Here is a 21681-nt window from a genome sequence, read left to right on the forward strand (position 1 = left end):
GCGTGTGCCTTGGCCATGTGCCCCTTAAGGATTGCTGACGTGAGAAACAAAATGTTCAAGTTTTTGCACACGAGCTAGAGACACGGGCATGTTCTAGGCCTTGTGAAAACCCCTGTAGGTGTGCATTTAGAATTAATTCCACATGGGTATAGGACACGGGCATGTCCCTGTATTGCTTAGGCCATGTGAGCCCCATGGGCCAATAGCACGACCATGTTGATATGTCACACGGGCGTGTTGCCTTATCACATGAGCGTGTGCCCCTGTGTTAAGAGTTATTTTTAGAGTTCTTTAAAGGACTCGAATTGTTTTCGAATGGGTTCCAATGGATGTTTTGGGCTTAGTAGGATTTTATTAAAGAGTTATAAATAAAATTGAAAAAAGTTTTAATTTGACCATGTTTTGGTGTTATGAAAGTGTCTATATACATAAGTTTAAGTTAGGTAATGCCTCATATTCCGACCCGGCGTGGGGCACGGGTGTGGGGTGTTACATCAAGTGAGTGGCATGTATAGGGATCTAGTTGATTGACATGTATTATTTTGCTTTTTCCAAATGTGTTGGCTTATATTGAGTAATATGTATATTGCCATGAGATGTGGCTCATATCGATTATGGCTTGTAAGCCTAGCTATTCATGTCATGTTTAATGTTTATAATGTGATTATGTTTGTTTGCTGTGCATGGTTAGTAATATGACATGTGTGTTGGATGTATGCTCTATGACCAATTGAGGTGGTCATAGCCATTTAGTAATTGCACGTTATAAACACAACGTGATAATAATTGAACATAAGTGCTTGATGGATAAGTTGGTAACCATAGTATAATGGTAAATATGGTCATTAAAATGACAAGTCTTATGAGTGTGAAATAAGGAATCTAGACTTGGTATTGCATGAGTAGATGCATTACTTGCAAGAGGACATGTTAATGTTAAGAATATGTCTTAATAAAGAGTGCTTAATCACTAAAATGATACCATGATTTGCAATTTAATGTGCATAAGGCTGTAAGAGATTACGGGTAACATGAAGGCTTGCCACACGGGCTGAGACACGACTGTGTGTCTCAACCGTGTTAGGGACACGGCCTGGAGACATGAGCGTGTGGCCCGGCCGTGTGGTTTGATAGCACGCTGACGTCATAAATAGAGAGTTACACGGCCTAAGGACATGGGCATGCCAAAGGCAGACAGGCATGTCCCTATGTCCACACGGGCGTGTGACCCTATTTCATGGGAAAATTTTCTAAGTTTTCCTGAAACTTTTCAAAGTTCTCGGCTTAGTCTCGAATCAATTCAGATGAATGTTTTGGGCTTTGTAGACTCAAATAAGGGACGACATGCATGTGTTTGAAAGGTTTTGAATTAAAAGATATTTTATGGCCTGATTTTTGCATGAATGTGTATGTTTAAGTCGGTAATGCCTCGTACCCTGTTCCGGCATCGAACATGGATAAGGGGTGTTACAATTTGCATGGCTACAAATTACATCCAACCTTTAGGCTTCACAATCCAATACATTTAACCAATTCATAATGACTCATACAGCAAATAACCAAGTCCTTATACATGCCATAAATTTAAAGGGGTTTGCATTCACTTATACCCAACATGATAACTTGATAGTGTGATAGCATCTCCGGCGATCTCCAACCCGAGCTAGCTAAATTAACCTATAAGAGATGGGAAAAGAAGGAGAGTAAGCTTTAAAGTTTAGTAAGTCTGTATGAAAATAATAACCATTTTATCAACATGCTTCTACCAATTCTCACAACATGATCTCAAGGTAATACAATCATATTTGCACTTTTTTTTTTACTTATATTCATGACAAGCTGTCCACTCGAGTCATGATTACTCAATTATTTATAACTTGAGCTACACAAAATTCTAAATTAAGATCTGTTAAAAGAATTTGAAACTATACTCATATATATTTCTACCATGAAATTTTTAGAATTTAAGGATCAACCAATAAGTACCGTTTATTCTTCAAATTTACCTTTGTTCTGCTGTTTGATAGCTTTGACATTTCTTTACTAAAAATTAATTATACCTTAATACGGGATTTGGATGATGTTCCTGTCTATTTCTCTTGAAAACAGACTCATTAAAAATTTAGTCATATAAATTCTAACCCATAATTATTTTTTTACAATTTTTAGTGATTTTCCAAAGTCAGAATAGGGGAATCCGAAGTCATTCTGATCTTGTCTTACGAAAATTCAAATATCTTATAATATGAAATTCTTTTGCTTACAAAGTTTATTCTATGTAAGACTAGACTAAATAAGATTTAATTTAATATTTTATTCAGTCTCTAATTTGATTTCCACAATTTTTGGTGGATTTTCAAAGTACTGCTACTGTCCAAAACTGTTTTAGTGCAATATAATTATAACTATCATAAGTTCATTTTCAACTAATCATGAACTCACCATTTCATGGATTCCATATTCAATTACACAATGTAAGTTAGCATGATATTGAAACAAAATTCATAATCATAATTCATACATCTTAGCTCACCGAGGTCTCGACATTTCAAAATTTCAATAACCATAAGCTTAGCGTACGTACCTGTACCCTTTCAACATTTTTCACATATTCATTCTTGTCTTTGACATACCCTTTTGGGACTATCATCAAATCATTCTTTGAACTACCAGTTGAACACTTAGAGTACTATTGGATACGCGAAAAACTTGTACATAAGTTCCACATATACATACGTAACCAAAACTACCTCATATCATGTAATGCTCTTCATCGAGCTACTCAAGGGCCTGCTCACACAAGCTGTCGATCAGGGCGTAACTACACGAACTGCTCACACAAGCTGTTAGGTATCCAACACTCTCAGGGCTACCCAGCCACCGGTAAGATGCACAAGACCAGCACACGGAATCAAATTACATGTGTCATGTACATCATGAACTCAGATCAACTCAATGAGCTCAGATGTCACATATATCATAAACTCAAACCAACTCAATGAGTTCAGATCATATAATTTTTTTAGTGACATGTCACTTGTATCCTAAACTATTTCTAAGGTTCAAATGGGATTCTTCCTCACATGTACATAACATCTCAATCGCACTTGCTCGTGATGTCATGGATAACAAACATAATATCAATCATACTTTCATAACCACCATTAGGCATAACATCCATAATGAAAATAAAAAATTTATCACATAATATCAATACATCAAAATATGTTATGTTGTCACATTATTTGCACATGTACTTCACATTATTTACACATGTACTTACAATTTATGTAATATCAAGCATTAACATTCAAGTATAACATTACATTATTATTATCGCACGAACTTACCTCGATACCAAAAATGGTGAAAAAATAACTTAACTGTCAAATACTTGTTTTTCCCCGATCTAAGTCTGAATCTCGTTTTCCTTGATCTATAATATCACATTTAGCTGACTAATTAGTCACATTATTCATTGTGACCCAAAAATCATATTATGGCAAAATTACATTTTTGCCCTTAAACTTTGTCATATTTACATTTTTGCCCTTAGGCTTGAAATTTATTCAGTTTCTTTGTAATTTAAGCCTAGATGAATCATTTTCATAACTATAAAAGCTCACAATTTCCACTAAATCACACTTTTATGATAAATTTTATAACTTTTACAAATTAGTCCTTTTTAGCGTTTTCACCGAAAACTACTTAGTAAAAGTCGTTTAACACACAAAAAAACATTCATATTCCTCCCTTAAACATCAAAATACACACATGTAGCACATGGGTAAATTTTTAAACATCAACCTTAGCTCAAATAAATGGTAGAAATAGTTAGATCTTATTACGAGGATTTCAAAAACGTAAAAGTCATTAAAAATGGGGCAAGAACGGACTTAAAATCGAGCTTGGAAGCTTAGAAAACCCTATCCATGGTTTCTCTATGCAAATTTCGTCCATAGCTTGAAGATGGACAAAAATTGGCTTTTAATTCATTTTAATTACTAAATGACTAAAATGCCCCTAACTTAAAAATATTCTATTTCACCTATTTCATGTCCATTTTTGTCCAACAAATTAACCAATGGTCTAATTACCATATAAGGACCTCCATTTTATAATTTCATAACAATTGGACACCTCTAGCATATAGAGCTCAAGTTTTGCACTTTTTAAATTTAGTCCTTTTGACCAAATTGAGTGCCCAAACGTCAAAATTTTCGAATAAAATTTTCACGAAATCATCCCGTGAAATTTTAGACCATAAAAATATAATAAAAATAAATTTTCTTACATCAGATTTGTGGTCTCGAAACCACTATTTCGACTAGACCCTAAATCGAGATGTTACACGTGTAGCTTATATTTCGACCCATAGCTCGTATGAGCAATGATGTAAAGGAAAAGGAAAGGTTACGATTATATGTTTAGCACACTTCGTGTGAGCTTTCCCGTGTATCCGATGTTATTCTAAACGGTTCAACGGACATGAAAAGGAAAGAAACGGTAAGTGTTCAAATGAACTATTTCATGAATCTATAAAAAGGATTGAAATGGAAATGTTTAATGAAAGTATATCTATGTTCATGAAAAGGATGAATACAAAAATAATATGTTCATGTACACTTAGCTTATCTTATGATAATTCAAGTGAATTATGTATTAATGCACTAACATGTGTTGTGGATTATGCTTAGGCTTGTGCTAAGCTTATGGTTGGATTATATTATGCTTAATCTTAATGTTATGCATTAAAATGGTAAATTATGTTCATATTTTACGAACTTACTAAGCATTTTGTGCTTACGTAGTTTTCTTTCCTATATTTTATAGATAATTGGAAGCTCGATCGGTTTGGAAGCTCGTCAGAGATCTATCACACTATCTAGCGATTATATCGGTAGTTTTTGATGTTTTGGTCAAGGTTATAATGGCATGTATAGGTGGACTTGTGTTTAATGTTTAGTTGAATGCTTAGATGTTGATTTTGGTATGTATGAGTTGGTTGTTTTGGTATCATTTTGATGATGGTTGAATTATGTCAATTTGGTACATATGATGCAACAATGGTAGGGCTCAAATGGTAAGTTTATGTTGAAGTGATATAGGTAAAGTTATGATATGCTTTAAGATGGAAATGAGCTAGATGATTATGAAAGAAATGTGGTCAAGAATATGTATATGTTTAAGTAAGTTTGTATGTTTGCATTTGAGGTGCCTTGTATGGCATATTGGTTGAATGGATTTGGTCTTTTGAATTGGTCATTTCATACATATTTTGGTAAGGTTTTTATGCTTTGGTCATGGGTACAAAATGCTTCTAGGTACATTCTTAATTTGGTGTTGGAAAAGGCTTGATTTTGGTCAATTTCATGTCCACACGACCTGAGACACGGGCATGTGTGACACACAGCCATGTGGCACAGCCGTGTGTCCCCTATAGGTTTTAATGCATGTAAGTAAGGCTATTACACGACCTAGTACACGGCCCGGGACACGGGTGTGTAGCTTGGCCATGTGACTCAAGAAGTTACATGAGTACGGACATGGGTTGGGGAACAGCCATGTGTGTAACACCCCGTACCCGAGACCGTTGCAGGAGTCGAACACGAGGTGCTAACCGACTTAATTCATTTACTCTCACAGTCCATTTAAAAATTTTCCAGACGACTGGCTAACTGCGTCACTGTCACCTTAAAAATCATAACTTGAGTTCCACAACTTGAAAATCATAACATTGTGACAGCCCAAAATTGATCCTAGTCGGAAGGTGGTCTCGGGACCACAAAACCGAGGCATAAAAATAATTTAAAATTTATTTCGATGCCTATAATATGTGTGTATTCATGTATGACATTTTTGATGATTGATTTAGTGTTATAAAGGTGAATTTCACTAGAAAGGACCTAGTAGTGAACTTTGAAAGTATGATGGGAAATGTGTGATGACTAATTAAAGCATGCATGCAAAATAATGGACTTGCATGTCAAATTCCCTTTGTACAAGTGATGGCCGCCATGACAAAGAGATATAGGCTAAACATGTCATGAAACATGTTTTGTTGGGCATTAGGGAGAAATAATAAACAAATAAGCATGGGTAAGAAAAGAATGAAAAAAAATGTGTGTGAGTGTGGTAATCCCCCTTGCCGTGAGTTGAGAAAGAAGGAAGAAAAAATTTGTTGTGTTCATCCTTTCTCATCTTTTGGCCTAAAATCATAAGGAGGAAGAAAGAGGATTTTTGCTTCATGCTTGGTTTAGAAGAGATCTAGAAGGTGATTTGGCTAAATTGGCATCAAGATTAAGGTATGTATGAGGTTGTGTTAGGAGTTTCATGCATGTTTTGGTTGCTAACTTGATGTGCATGTTAGCCATGGCTCAAATCTTTGTTATGCCATGGAAATGGTATTTGGCCAAAGTTGTTATGGTGATAAAGCCATTGCATGCTAAGTGTGAAGCTTGATGATGATGCATGCAATGATGGATTGTCTACTCATGAGTAAGATTCTGAGTTTTCTTTTGTTTAACCATGATTGAAGTTGAAAAGGGCATGATTGTCATATTCGCCATGATGCATTCATGAGCATGGTTCATGCTTCTTGCATGTTAGTTAAAATTTGTGTTTTGGATGGCTATGGACACCTTGAAATTCGCCATGCTCATATATGTATATATATGTTTGCACATGATGTTTTGGTTGTGAACTAAGTGATGAATATGTTTGTTTAAAGAAGAAGATGTTGAAGAATGATTGTGAAATTGCAAGCACATTCGGCCTAGCACACATATGAGTGCTTGATGCTATAATATAAGTTTTGAGCTACAATATGCAAAGCATTAACTAGTAAAATGCATGCTGTTTTTGTGAGGTATTAAGTGCATAATTGGCCTCAACATGGACATGAATATTCGCCTTGGGTAGCCTATTGAAGGCCTTAGCTTTTCCTTGATGCTCGAATGAATTGTATTGAATTGCTTGATGTAGTATAAAATGTGCATGACCATTGTGTATTCAAGCTAAAGGGTGGCCATATGACCATTTAAACTCCTTGTCATATTCGGCCATAAGCTAGCACAATGAGGTTTTAATAAATTGAATTTGTTTGAATTAGCTCAAGAGCTTAGAGGGCCACAATTGGACAAGGGGAAGGAAAAAGTGATCGAATAGCCGTAAAAGCCGTTCGACAACATCCGAGGTAAGTCCTCAAGAAGTGACCTTAATTGAATTATGTGGAATGAAATATGGATGTATTGATTATTGATTTATGTGTGTATGAGTATTGAATGATACCGGGCTAAGTCCCGGCGATTATGCTAATGATTATAATTGTGTTTGAGCCTTAGTAACGAAAATGAAATATGTATGTCCAATGATTATTGATGTATGTGTGCATGAGAAATTGAATGATATCCGTGCTAAGCCCGAAGACAATTATGCTGGAAATTATAACCGGGTTAAGACCGAAGGCAATGGTGCTAGTGGCTATATCCGGCTAAGACCGAAGGCATTCGTGCGAGTCATTCTATCCGGCGAAGACCAAGGCATTTGTGCAATCGTGATATCTGGGTTAAGTCCGTGAGGCCTTGGTGCGGGTTACCATATCCGGCTATGTCCCGAAGGCGTTTGAACGAGTAGCTATATCCGGTTAAGCTCAAGGTATGTGATTTGAAAATTATAAGCTTGCTGGAAAATTTCAGCTAATACACTTGTGAAATTTCCCAATAACAAGGTAAGTGTGGTGTGTGCTTTGCGCTAGGAGTAAGAGCGTATGCATATCCGCTCCTATGATGGAACGAGTTATCGGCCTTAACGAAGCCGTTATTTGTGTATGAACCTAAGAGTTGGGATGGTGAAGTAAGTATGATTATGTGAATGTGTATTAGTGAAATGATGTATTTGGTTATGAGAATGTAATGCTTTAATTAAAGCTGATTTTATTCCTTGAGACTTACTAAGCATAAAAATGCTTACCCGTTGCTTTGGCTCTCTGTCTTATAGATTTTGCTCGATAGCAATCGGATTCGGGATCATTAAAGTCGAAGTCATCCACACTATCAACGCCTCTATTTTGGTATAAATTTTGGTTGAACTTTGAAATGGCATGTATAGGACTACCCTTGTTGGTTTAAAATGTGGTGATGTATATGTATACGGCCATGCAAAACGGCTCGTAAAAGTGAAGAATGAACTTAGACTATTTGCGGTTTGTATATATATATATGGTGTCATGATGTGACTATGAATTGGAAATGGGAATGTTGGTCACATGATCAGCCATTGGCATGGTTAAAATGATCATATGTGGACCTATGTATGGCAAGACTAGTTGGTTCATGGAGACTACAAAATAGGTAAGACCTACCTTAAAACAGATGCTGCCAGCTGCAGTAACGTGAATGTGAAAAATCACCAAAATTTGTAGGAATGGTATTAAATAGTGAATCAGCTATGTAAATGAACCTTGATGAGTCTATTTTCATATGGAAGAAACGAAATGGTCATAGGAGTTACTTGTTAAGAGATATTAAAGCTATTGTGAGACAGGGCCAGAATGGTTTCTGGGTCCCCTGTCGCAACTTTAAAAATTTACTATAAATTTTCCATAAAGAATTAGGAGTCATGCCTTATATGTGCAGATTCCATTTTGAGTCTAGTTTCATTAGAAACAAACGGCACCAGTATTAAAGCCCTGTACAGAGAGATATTCAAGTTGTAACGCGCGAAGGTCAGAGCAGTCGATCCCTGTAACAGGGTGACTTTAACTAATAAACTGTACCAACTGGCCCGACCAAAATTCTAGAAATAAATCCATGGATGGATATATGAGTCTAAATTCAGGGAAAATTTACGAAACCAGTTTCCGAGTTTTGAAACTCGAGATATGATTTTTAAGGCGACAGTGACGCAGTTTTCCAGCCCGACTGGAAATGTCAAATTGGTGGGCAAAATATGTGGACTTGACTTGTTAACCCCTCGTGTCCGACACCGGTGATGGTCTCGGGATCGGGGTGTTACAATTTTATTGGTATCAGAGCCACGGTTTAGTCGATTCTAGGACTACCGTGAGGTGTTTGGGGTCTAGCTATACATGCCATTAAATGATGAATCGATAGTGTGGTGATTTCTGACAATTTGACTTTGAGTTTGTTTATAGCAATGGATCCCGATCCCAACCGAGCAATAGCTGATGATGGGGAGAGTGTGGCGCTGCTCCGCACAAGGGACGATCTTGGCGGACTCTCAACCTATGGCCAGCAATCCGAATGATGAGGCTAGGCAAGCCTTTTATAGTGTGATGAGCGAATGGTTTAACCAATACATTCGAACTAACACGGCTGTTCCACAACCTCCATTCCCGACAAATGCAACCCCAAGACCTACAATACCTCCGTGAATGACCAAATAAGGTCAAGTAAGCCCCAATCGATAGGATTCGAAAACATGGGGCCACTGAATTTAAAGCTACGGATGATGATGATGCGAACGAGCTGAATTTTGGTTGGACAACACTATCCGGTGCTCGATGAGCTATCTTGTACACCGATGAGTGCTTAAAGTGTACCATCTCCTTGCTACGTGATTCCGCCTACTATTGGTGGAGTACTCGACTTCGTGGTGCCTAGAGAGCAAGTGACTTGGGAATTCTTTCAAACCGAGTTCGAAAAAAAGTATATCGATCGAGATTCATCGACCAAAAGCGAAGGAATTTCTTGATCTTAAGCAAGGTTCTATGTCGGTTACTGACTATGAACAAAAATTTGTGAGGCTTAGCCGATCTGCGAGAATGCATTTCGTCCGAAGCTATTATGTGTAAACGCTTGAGGATGGGCTGAATGATGATATAAGGATGTTCGTTGGCATTCTCGAAATCTGAGAGTTCGTAGTACTTGTTGAGCGAGCTTGTAAAGTCAAGAGCTTAGGAAGGAGAAACAAAAAGCTGATGTGGGAACTGGAGAATTCCGAAAGAGGTCCTCGGGAAAGTCTCTTCAACAGGCATCGAAGAGATTTCGAGATGATGTGAACCGGTCTAGAGGCGCTTTGGGCTTTTCTAGACGAGGACGCGATCGACCCCTGTGACCACACGAGTCACTTGATCGCCGATGGTGGAAATGATCGCCGAGAGAGGGCGGAGTGTCAACATTGTGGCAAATGGCATTCGGGGAGCTGTTGGTTTCGTGATCGCTCCTGCTATAAGTGTGGATCGGCCGACCACTTTATGAAGGATTGCCCGAGGATGCTTGAACAGAATGTGAGTCAGAGTGGAAACCCGGGTGCTACCATCGCCGAGGTAGGCCACCTAGAAATATGGGCAATGTCGATTGGCGGTCGAGAGGATTTAGAGATGCTACCATCGGATCTGAGGCTCGTGCTCCTGCGAGGACTTATGCCATATCGCACGCGAGGATCTTGCCTCTCCGGATGTCATTACGGTGCTTTCACTCTTTTCAATACTAATGTGATTGCTTTGATTGACCCTGGTTCTACTCAATCTTATATATGTGAAACCTTAGCATCCAGTAAGACTTTGCCTATTGAGTCTACTGAGTTTGTAATTCGGGTGTCAAACCCCTTGGGTCATTACGTGCTTGTCAACAAAGTGTGCAAGAAAAGTCCCCTAGTGTTCCGAGGTTCTTGTTTCCCGGCGGACTTGATGCTTTTGCCGTTCGATGAATTCAACGTTATTCTTGGTTTGGATGGGTTGACCATGCACGATGCGGTCGTAAATTGCAAAAGCAAGACTATCGATTTGAGGTGCGCGAATAACGAGATAATCCGGGTCGAGTCTACGGACTTAAAGGGGTTGCCAGCTGTAATATCAGCAATGTTGGCCCGGAAATATGTAAGAAAAGGGTGCGAAGCGTACCTTGCGTATGTGCTCGATGACAAGGAATCAGAAAGGAAACCCGAATCTCTGCCGTTGTTTGTAAATACCGGATGTTTTCCTCAAGAATTGTCGGGTTTACCACTGTTCGGAAATAGAATTTGGCATCGAATTGGTACCGGTACCACTCCAATTTCGATAGCTCCGTGTCGTATGGCACCAACGGAATTAAAGGAGTTGAAAGCTCGGTTGCAAGAATTGGTGGATAGAGGTTTTGCTACTTTGAGTTTCTCGCCTTGGGGTGCGCCGGTGTTGTTCGTGAAGAAGAAGGATGGAACCATGCGGTACGTGCATCGACTATTGTCGACTTAATAAAGCGACGATAAAGAACAAATATCCGTTACCACGTATCGATGACTTGTTCGATCAACTGAAGGGACCTCGGTGTTCTCGAAAATAGATTTGAGATCGGGCTATTATCAATTGCGAATCCGAGATTCGGACGTACCCAAGACCGCCTTGAAATGAGATATGGTCACTATGAGTTCCTAGTGATGCCGTTTGGGCTCACTAATGCCCTACGGTATTTATGGATTTAATAAATCGGATCTTCGACCATATTTGGATCGATTCGTAGTCGTGTTCATTGATGACATCTTGGTCTATTCAAGAAATGAGATCGAACATCTTGAACACTGCGGTTAGTCTTTGCAAATTTTACGGGATAAGCAATTATATGCTAAGTTCAGCAAGGGTGAGTTCGGTTAAGAGAGGTTAGCTTCTTGGGTCATGTGGTATCGCATCGGGTATTCGAGTCGACCGAATAAAATTTCAGCCATACTTAATTGGAAGCCTCAGAAATATTCTTGAGGTTCGAGCTTTTTGGGGCTTGCTTAGGTTATTACCGACGATTTGTAAAGGTTTCTCAACGATAGCCACGCCGATGACAAAGCTACTCCAAAAGGATGTTAAGTTCGAATGGACGAGAAATGCCAAAAAGTTTCGATCAATCAAGACTTATTTGATGAAGCCCCAATTCTAGTGCAACCCGAATCGGCAAAGAGTTTGTCATCTATAGTGACGCCTCCTCCTTGGGTTAGGTTGCGTATTGATGCAAGAAGGTCGAGTTGTGGCCTATCGTCGAGGCAATTGAAGCCACACGAGAAAAAAATTATCCGACCCATGATCTCGAATTGGCGCCATCGTGTTCGCCTTAAAGATTTGACGACATTACTTATTTGGTGAAAGGTGCCATGTGTACTCGGATCACAAAAGTCTCAAATATTTGATGACCCAAAGAGACTTAAATCTGCGACAAAGGCGTTGGCTTGAACTGTTAAAGGATTATGAGCTGGTCATTGACTATCACCGGAAAGGCGAATGTGGCTGCGGATGCCTTGAGTCGTAAATCATTATTCGCTTTACGAGCGATGAGCGTGCACTTGTGCATTCGATCCGATAGTGTGTTAGTAGCTGAATTGAAAGCCAAACCACTATTGATACCTCAAATTCGAGAAGCTCGAGAAAGTCGACGACGAGTTGGCGCAAAAGCGGGCCGAGTGTGTTCGAACAAGGACTCGAATTTCAAATCGATGATGACGATTGTTGGAGGTTCAAAAGTCGTCTGTGTGTTCCAAAGAATTGAACTCATTTCGATAATTCGAATGAAGCCCATCAGTAGCCAAATGGCAATCCACCCGGGAGTACGAAGATGTACAATGATTTTAAACGTCGGTTTTGGTGGCATGGTATGAAGCGAGACATCTCCGACTTTGTTTGAGATGTTTAATATGTCAACAAGTGAAAGCGGAACATCGGTGCCTTGAGATTACTTGACCAATCACGATACCCGAGTGGAAATGGGATCGAGTCACAATGGACTTTGTATCCGGACCGCCATTGTCGGCAGTAAGAAGGATGCGGTTTGGGTCGTGGTAGATCGATTGACTAAGTCTGCTCACTTTGTCCCGTGCGTACGGATTTTCAATGGACAAATTAGCCGAATCGTGCGTTTCTCGATTGTGAGATTACACGGGTGCCTATTTCCATCGTGTCGAATAGAGATCCGAGATTTACCTCGCGATTTTGGAAAAAGTTGCAAGAAGTTTTGGGTACCAAGTTGCATTTAGCACCGCCTTTCACCCCCAAACCGACGGTCAATCCGAGTGGATAATTCGAGATACTTGAGGATATGTTAAGATGTTGCGTCCTCGAGTTTAGTGGTTCATGGGAGCGGTATTTGCCGTTGATTGAATTCGCTTACAACAACAGCTTTCAATCAAGTATTAAGATGGCACCCTACGAGGCCTTATGCGATCGTAAATGTCGTACACCATTGATTTGGGTGAGCTTGGTGAAAGCAAGATTTTCGGGTGGATTTGATTAGAGATGCTGAGCGAAAGTGAAAGTAATCCGTGAAAGTCGAAGATAGCCTCCGATCGTCGAAGTCGTGCGCGGACTGAAGCGTAAGGATATCGAGTATCGTGGGTGACAAAGTGTTTCTCAAGGTATCGCCTTGGAAAAAGATACTCGATTAATTTGTAAGGGCAAGTTGAGCCCGAGGTTCGTTGGGCCATATGAGATATCCGGCGAGTCGGTCCAGTGGCATATCGTTTGATTTTGCCCCCTGAACTCGAAAAGGTTCACGATGTCTTTCACGTTTCGATGCTTCGACGCTATAGATCCGATCCATCGCACGTGATTAGTCCATCAGAAATCGAAATTCAAGCTAATATGAGTTATGAGGAAGAACCGATTCGTATCCTATCACGAGAAGTGAAAGAGTTGCGAAACAAGCGGGTTCCGCTAGTAAAAGTGTTATGGCTCAAGCACGGGATAGAAGAAGCTACTTGGGAGACCGAGAACTCTATGAAAGAGCGATATCCAAACCTATTTACCGGTAAGATTTTCGGGGACGAAAATTTCTTAAGTGGGGGAGAGTTGTGACAGCCCAAAATTGATCCTAGTCGGAAGGTGGTCTCGGGACCACAAAACCGAGGCATAAAAATAATTTAAAATTTATTTCGATGCCTATAATATGTGTGTATTCATGTATGACATTTTTTGATGATTGATTTAGTGTTATAAAGGTGAATTTCACTAGAAAGGACCTAGTAGTGAACTTTGAAAGTATGATGGGGAAATGTGTGATGACTAATTAAAGCATGCATGCAAAATAATGGACTTGCATGTCAAATTCCCCTTTTGTACAAGTGATGGCCGGCCATGACAAAGAGATATAGGCTAAACATGTCATGAAACATGTTTTGTTGGGCATTAGGGAGAAATAATAAACAAATAAGCATGGGTAAGAAAAGAATGAAAAAAAAATGTGTGTGAGTGTGGTAATCCCCCTTGCCGTGAGTTGAGAAAGAAGGAAGAAAAAATTTGTTGTGTTCATCCTTTCTCATCTTTTGGCCTAAAATCATAAGGAGGAAGAAAGAGGATTTTGCTTCATGCTTGGTTTAGAAGAGATCTAGAAGGTGATTTGGCTAAATTGGCATCAAGATTAAGGTATGTATAAGGTTGTGTTAGGAGTTTCATGCATGTTTTGGTTGCTAACTTGATGTGCATGTTAGCCATGGCTCAAATCTTTGTTATGCCATGGAAATGGTATTTGGCCAAAGTTGTTATGGTGATAAAGCCATTGCATGCTAAGTGTGAAGCTTGATGATGATGCATGCAATGATGGATTGTCTACTCATGAGTAAGATTCTGAGTTTTCTTTTGTTTAACCATGATTGAAGTTGAAAAGGGCATGATTGTCATATTCGCCATGATGCATTCATGAGCATGGTTCATGCTTCTTGCATGTTAGTTAAAATTTGTGTTTTGGATGGCTATGGACACCTTGAAATTCGCCATGCTCATATATGTATATATATGTTTGCACATGATGTTTTGGTTGTGAACTAAGTGATGAATATGTTTGTTTAAAGAAGAAGATGTTGAAGAATGATTGTGAAATTGCAAGCACATTCGGCCTAGCACACATATGAGTGCTTGATGCTATAATATAAGTTTTGAGCTACAATATGCAAAGCATTAACTAGTAAAATGCATGCTGTTTTTGTGAGGTATTAAGTGCATAATTGGCCTCAACATGGACATGAATATTCGGCCTTGGGTAGCCTATTGAAGGCCTTAGCTTTTCCTTGATGCTCGAATGAATTGTATTGAATTGCTTGATGTAGTATAAAATGTGCATGACCATTGTGTATTCAAGCTAAAGGGTGGCCATATGACCATTTAAACTCCTTGTCATATTCGCCATAAGCTAGCACAATGAGGTTTTAATAAATTGAATTTGTTTGAATTAGCTCAAGAGCTTAGAGGGCCACAATTGGACAAGGGGAAGGAAAAAAGTGATCGAATAGCCGTAAAAGCCGTTCGACAACATCCGAGGTAAGTCCTCAAGAAGTGACCTTAATTGAATTATGTGGAATGAAATATGGATGTATTGATTATTGATTTATGTGTGTATGAGTATTCAATGATACCCGGCTAAGTCCCGGCGGCGATTATGCTAATGATTATAATTGTGTTTGAGCCTTAGTAACGAAAATGAAATATGTATGTCCAATGATTATTGATGTATGTGTGCATGAGAAATTGAATGATATCCGGCTAAGCCCGAAGACAATTATGTTGGAAATTATAACCGGTTAAGACCAAAGGCAATGGTGCTAGTGGCTATATCCGGGCTAAGACCAAGGCATTCGTGCGAGTCATTCTATCCGGGCTAAGACCAAGGCATTTGTGCAATCGTGATATCCGGGTTAAGTCCGTAGGCCTTGGTGCGGGTTACCATATCCGGCTATGTCCCAAGGCGTTTGAACGAGTAGCTATATCCGGTTAAGCTCAAAGGTATGTGATTTGAAAATTATAAGCTTGCTGGAAAATTTCAGCTAATACACTTGTGAAATTTCCCAATAACAAGGTAAGTGTGGTGTGTGCTTTGCGCGCTAGGAGTAAGAGCGTATGCATATCCGCTCCTATGATGGAACGAGTTATCGGCCTTAACGAAGCCGTTATTTGTGTATGAACCTAAGAGTTGGGATGGTGAAGTAAGTATGATTATGTGAATGTGTATTAGTGAAATGATGTATTTGGTTATGAGAATGTAATGCTTTAATTAAAGCTGATTTTATTCCTTGAGACTTACTAAGCATAAAAATGCTTACCCCGTTGCTTTGGCTCTCTGTCTTATAGATTTTGCTCGATAGCAATCGGATTCGGGATCATTAAAGTCGAAGTCATCCACACTATCAACGCCTCTATTTTGGTATAAATTTTGGTTGAACTTTGAAATGGCATGTATAGGACTACCCCTTGTTGGTTTAAAAATGTGGTGATGTATATGTGTACGGCCATGCGAAAACGGCTCGTAAAAGTGAAGAATGAACTTAGACTATTTGCGGTTTGTATATATATATATGGTGTCATGATGTGACTATGAATTGGAAATGGGAATGTTGGTCACATGATCAGCCATTGGCATGGTTAAAATGATCATATGTGGACCTATGTATGGCAAGACTAGTTGGTTCATGGAGACTACAAAATAGGTAAGACCTACCTTAAAACAGATGCTGCCAGCTGCAGTAACGTGAATGTGAAAAATCACCAAAATTTGTAGGAATGGTATTAAATAGTGAATCAGCTATGTAAATGAACCTTGATGAGTCTATTTTCATATGGAAGAAACGAAATGGTCATAGGAGTTACTTGTTAAGAGATATTAAAGCTATTGTGAGACAGGGCCAGAATGGTTTCTGGGTCCCCTGTCGCAACTTTAAAAATTTACTATAAATTGTCCAGAAAGAATTAGGAGTCATGCCTTATATGTGCAGATTCCATTTTGAGTCTAGTTTCATTAGAAATAAACGGCACCAGTATTAAAGCCCTGTACAGAGAGATATTCAAGTTGTAACGCGCGAAGGTCAGAGCAGTCGATCCCTGTAACAGGGGTGACTTTAACTAATAAACTGTACCAACTGGCCCGACCAAAAATTCTAGAAATAAATCCATGGATGGATATATGAGTCTAAATTCAGGGAAAATTTACGAAACCAGTTTCCGAGTTTTGAAACTCGAGATATGATTTTTAAGGCGACAGTGACGCAGTTTTCCAGCCCGACTGGAAATGTCAAATTGGTGGGCAAAATATGTGGACTTGACTTGTTAACCCCTCGTGTCCGACACCGGTGATGGTCTCGGGATCGGGGTGTTACATACATATACCAAAAGTGATTATGAATAACCATTCCCATGACTAACCGTTACCAACATTTCCATACCTCTCGACGGACGACATACAAAACGATTATAATGCTATGATCAAAGTGTACTTAAGCCATTTTCGCATGGCTATCCAAATTTACACAAAACCGAAAGGTACATGACCTACAACAAAAGGGCAGTCCTATACATTAACCAAAATATCCTCTCACTACTAGTCTATTCTATACATGCCATAAGATATTCCAAAACGTAGCAGTACCAAACAGTGGATGGTGATAATGTGACTAGTTGCTGACGATCCCCGAGCCTGTAGCTTCCAAATGATATCTATAAAATAGAGGAAACAAAGTACACGGAATAACAATTACAATGCTTAGTAAGTTTTAAGCCGTGTCAATGGATAACAATCAAATTATAACATAGTTGTTCGTATTTTTATTTCACTCTTCCTTCGGGCATACCATCCCCTTTTCCGAATATGCACGTCTCATCATATGTAATAGGCAGATAAATTCTCACTTGATTGTGACCTCTTATGATCATAGGTACATTACATATTTTTTTTTACCTGACTTTCCACATTGACCAAATGCATAATAATCATATAACAGTCTCATTGCTTTACTCACATGTGCATCACATAACGACCTTGTGATTTAGTCTAAATCAAACTTAAATATAATCTCAAAATACATACCTGACCAACTTAACGCATTGAACGTATTTATTACTAATTGTCATTGTGAAGTCGCATAATCTTACGCTTTACTTGAATCTTCAGCAAAACCTTTAGTTCGGGGCTTACCCGGACAAAATCTCCACACGTAGTCATCGGGTCATTAGAGCTCGGATATAGTACGAGCACGAAGCCTACGGTCATTAATCGGTGATAATATTCTCGCATAAAGCCTGCGGGGTTTTAACCCGGATATAGTACTAACACAAATGCCCTTCGGGACTTATCACATTTATACACTTCCACATCCATCACGTTGGCCACTCGGCCCTATCACATATATACACTTTCACATTCATCACATTGGCCATTCGGCCTTATCACATATATACACCTTCACATTCATCACATCGGCCATTAGGCCTTATCACATATATATACACTTTCACATTCATCACATCGGCCATTAGGCCTTATCACATATATACACACTTTCATATTCATCACATCGGCCTTATCACATATATATACACTTTCACATTCATCACATCGGCCATTAGGCCTTATCACATATATACACACTTTCACATTCATCACATCGGCCATTAGGCCTTATCACATATATATATCTCATACATATTTCATATTTTTCTTGTACATCAATTTCAGCAATAGCTTATAAGCAACTCAAATAGTTTCATCAAAGTTTACAACAAAATCACATATTCACTACAAGTAGTTTTCCTAAGCAACAGTCACTAAATTGTTTATAACTGGAGCTACAAAACTCAAAATCAATTGCCGTTAATTTTCCCCGAAAGTAGACTCATGTATCTTTCATCCATAACATTTTCAGAATTTTAGGTGTGGCCAATCAATACCAGATTTTTCTTAAAGTTTTCCCCTGTTTCACTGTTCGACTAATCTGACCACTCCTCACTACGAATCAGATTTCTTATTGTACAGAATTCAAAATGTGTTATATTCAATTTCATTTGAAACTAGACTCATTAAGGAGTCTAACCATATAAATTTTACCTTATAACCATTTTTGTGCAAATTATAACGATTTTCTAAAAACAGAACAGGGATTTCGAGTCATTCTGACACCGTCTCACACAACTTTAAATATCTCTTTATAGGAAATTTCTTTGCTCACACGGCCTCTTTTATAAGGAACTAGACTAATTAAGCTTTAATTACATATTTTATTCAGCCTATAATTCCACACCAACAATTTATGGTGATTTTCTAAAATCACGTTACTGCTGCTGTCCTAAGCAAATTATTACAATTTGCTCTTAAATTTCAAGTCCAAACACTTATGAACTTACCATTTGAGTTTAAAACATATCATGGCCACATCATATCTTATTAAATCAACTCATTATGTTCTATTATGATTGAATTTACTCAACGTTTAATCACTTAAAACTTACCTCGGAAGTGGTCGACGATTAGATGTCCACGGCTATTCGCTTACTTTCTCTTTTCCCTATCCGACTTTGATCCTCTTTGCTCTTAAGCTTAAGTAAAACAATAGATTTGCTTAAGTACTTAACTAATATTATTCACTTAACAATCACATTTGGCAATCACATATCATTTAATCTTTGATTAACCAATTTAACACATACCAAAATCCAATCATACATCTAACATTTATCTCAATACCAAACCGAGTTATAAGATCATACATTATACTAAGCATATCATTAAACGTACCTATTCAATTTAGCTAATTTCATAGCCGATTAATCACCTTACCCCACATTACTCAATGCCGAATATTAACCCAACATCACAAGCATAATCACCATGAAACTTACCTTAATACACATTTTATCTCATTTCCGAATACATATATCATCAAACAAATATTTTTTCACATAACAACAATTCATTCACATCAAAGCATAGTCAAATGTATCATTCTTCTTAAATTCAAAAATAAATACATGGGCTAACTTCAAAATCTATTTAACAACTTAACTTTATAAACACATATTCGGCTAGGAAGAAAGATTGATAATTTAAACCACACAACTCAAATTCTTACAATTTAAGCTTAGAAATTTCTATTCATGTAAATTTTAGCAACATGGAGTCCATTAAACACTCCAAAGTTTCATTTGAACAACAATTGTTCAACCTTCTAGCATAATTTCAATCTGGACAGCAAGCATTATTTAACATTCAGGCTGTTTTATTAAACCATCCGAATAGCTTAATTAACACCAATTTATAGCCCCTTGAACAATGAATTAAACCCATTCGATTAGCAACAAAAACTAATATTTAACAACCATTGTTCTCTTTTATTTCAAGCATGCAGTAGACCAATTTCTCCTCATATTACAGCACATTCAAATCAGCATTTACATGCTGGAACAATTTGTTTTCAAGCTGCAAATTTCCAGCAGTCATTTATGCATTTAATTGTTAAATTGTTACGTCACTACTAACAATTGAAACTTAGTAAGAATAACATAATATTTTAGCTATTAAACTCAATTTATCAACCCCTAATTGGCATGAAAATAGAACCATTAATTTGTTCAAATTTTGGACAGCATAACGAAGTCACAAAATTGGACGGTAGTAATTTTTACAACTAATCCAAGAGCTTTTCTTTTCTACAACCCACATTCAAGCCTTCCAACCACAACCCATCATCATTTTTCTTTACAACATAGATAAAGATAGAGGAGAGTTTAGAAAACTTACCAACTTAGGATACAACTCCTAACAAGCTAAATCCTTAGTTTCCTTCAACATGCAAGTCTGTCTCCATTTTTTTTTCTTTTGTTGCAGCCCTCTCCTTCTTCTTCGATGGATTACTGGTTACTTGAAATTTCAGCTACCTAACTAGCTAAAATCATAGTTTTTCCTCCTTCTAGCCATCTTCTAAGTCAAAATTAAAGCAACCAAAAACTTTCTTCTTCTTGTACTGCTAAGAAGAACAAGATGATACTTTTCTTTTTCTTTTCTTCACCCTTCATCCCCTTATTTTATTACTAACTCTTTTATTTTATTCTTTCCAACATGAAGCATTAACACACCATGCTTAAAATATGCTATGACCCATAGCATGGCCGGCCACTAGCTCAAATTTTGGGCAATTTGACATGCAACCCCATCATTTCTATAACATGCATTAATATGCCACTTTACATTTGCCTAGCACATTTCTAAATTTTCTCACATAAGTCCTATTTACTAGAATTCACCTACAATTAAACAAAATTCAAATATGAAATTTTCACACATGCATATATACATATAATAAGCATCAAATATGACAGCTAATTATTTTTATGACTCGGTTTTGTGGTCCCGAAACTACTTCCGACTAGGGTCACATTAGGGTGTCACAACTCTCCCCTTTAGGGATTTTCGTCCTCGAAAATTTCTACCGATGCATAGTTTAGGATAACATCCTCTTATTGAATTATATCCATATAGACATTAGCTCATCGATAGCAATTGTAATTCACTACTGATTTCAGATCGATCTACAAAATCATTTTCTTATCTTAAAACAAATACATAAACATTTCTACAAGTATGCACATATATCTCATTTTCTTGATTTCATAAGCAATAATCACTTAATTTAATTCACAAATGCATTTCAAACACATATTAAGCACATATTAACATGTATAATTCACATCATCAACCCACATATTTGTAACCCACATTTTCATTCATGTATAAGTCAGAACTCAATTGAAAGTACACACATACTCAAACACCCAAATAAATATCCTTTATAACTCCATCGATCTCAATATTCAACTTAACTTATTTCCAATGAAAATTCAACTTCCACACACTGAACATTTAATTCATTCAGCACATTCAATCACCGTTAATGCTACCCGTATACAGTTGATTAGGCATAAAGCCTCGTATAGTACATCGGCATGGGATTTAT

At 37.8% G+C, this 21681-nt stretch overlaps 1 long non-coding RNA gene and 1 pseudogene across 1 annotated transcript; one reads left to right on the forward strand and one right to left on the reverse strand.

Moving 5' to 3' along the window:
• The window catches only part of LOC108468607 (glutamate synthase 1 [NADH], chloroplastic-like), a 135777-nt pseudogene that overhangs the window by 93578 nt on the left and 20518 nt on the right, over nt 1–21681 (reverse strand).
• On the forward strand, nt 15795–16288 carry LOC128296575 (uncharacterized). Its single transcript, XR_008287217.1, has 2 exons — nt 15795–15888; nt 16034–16288. It is a non-coding gene; the product is annotated as an uncharacterized LOC128296575 (long non-coding RNA).

Source organism: Gossypium arboreum, chromosome 8 (genome assembly GCF_025698485.1).
Source record: "Gossypium arboreum isolate Shixiya-1 chromosome 8, ASM2569848v2, whole genome shotgun sequence".
Lineage (NCBI taxonomy): Eukaryota > Viridiplantae > Streptophyta > Magnoliopsida > Malvales > Malvaceae > Gossypium > Gossypium arboreum.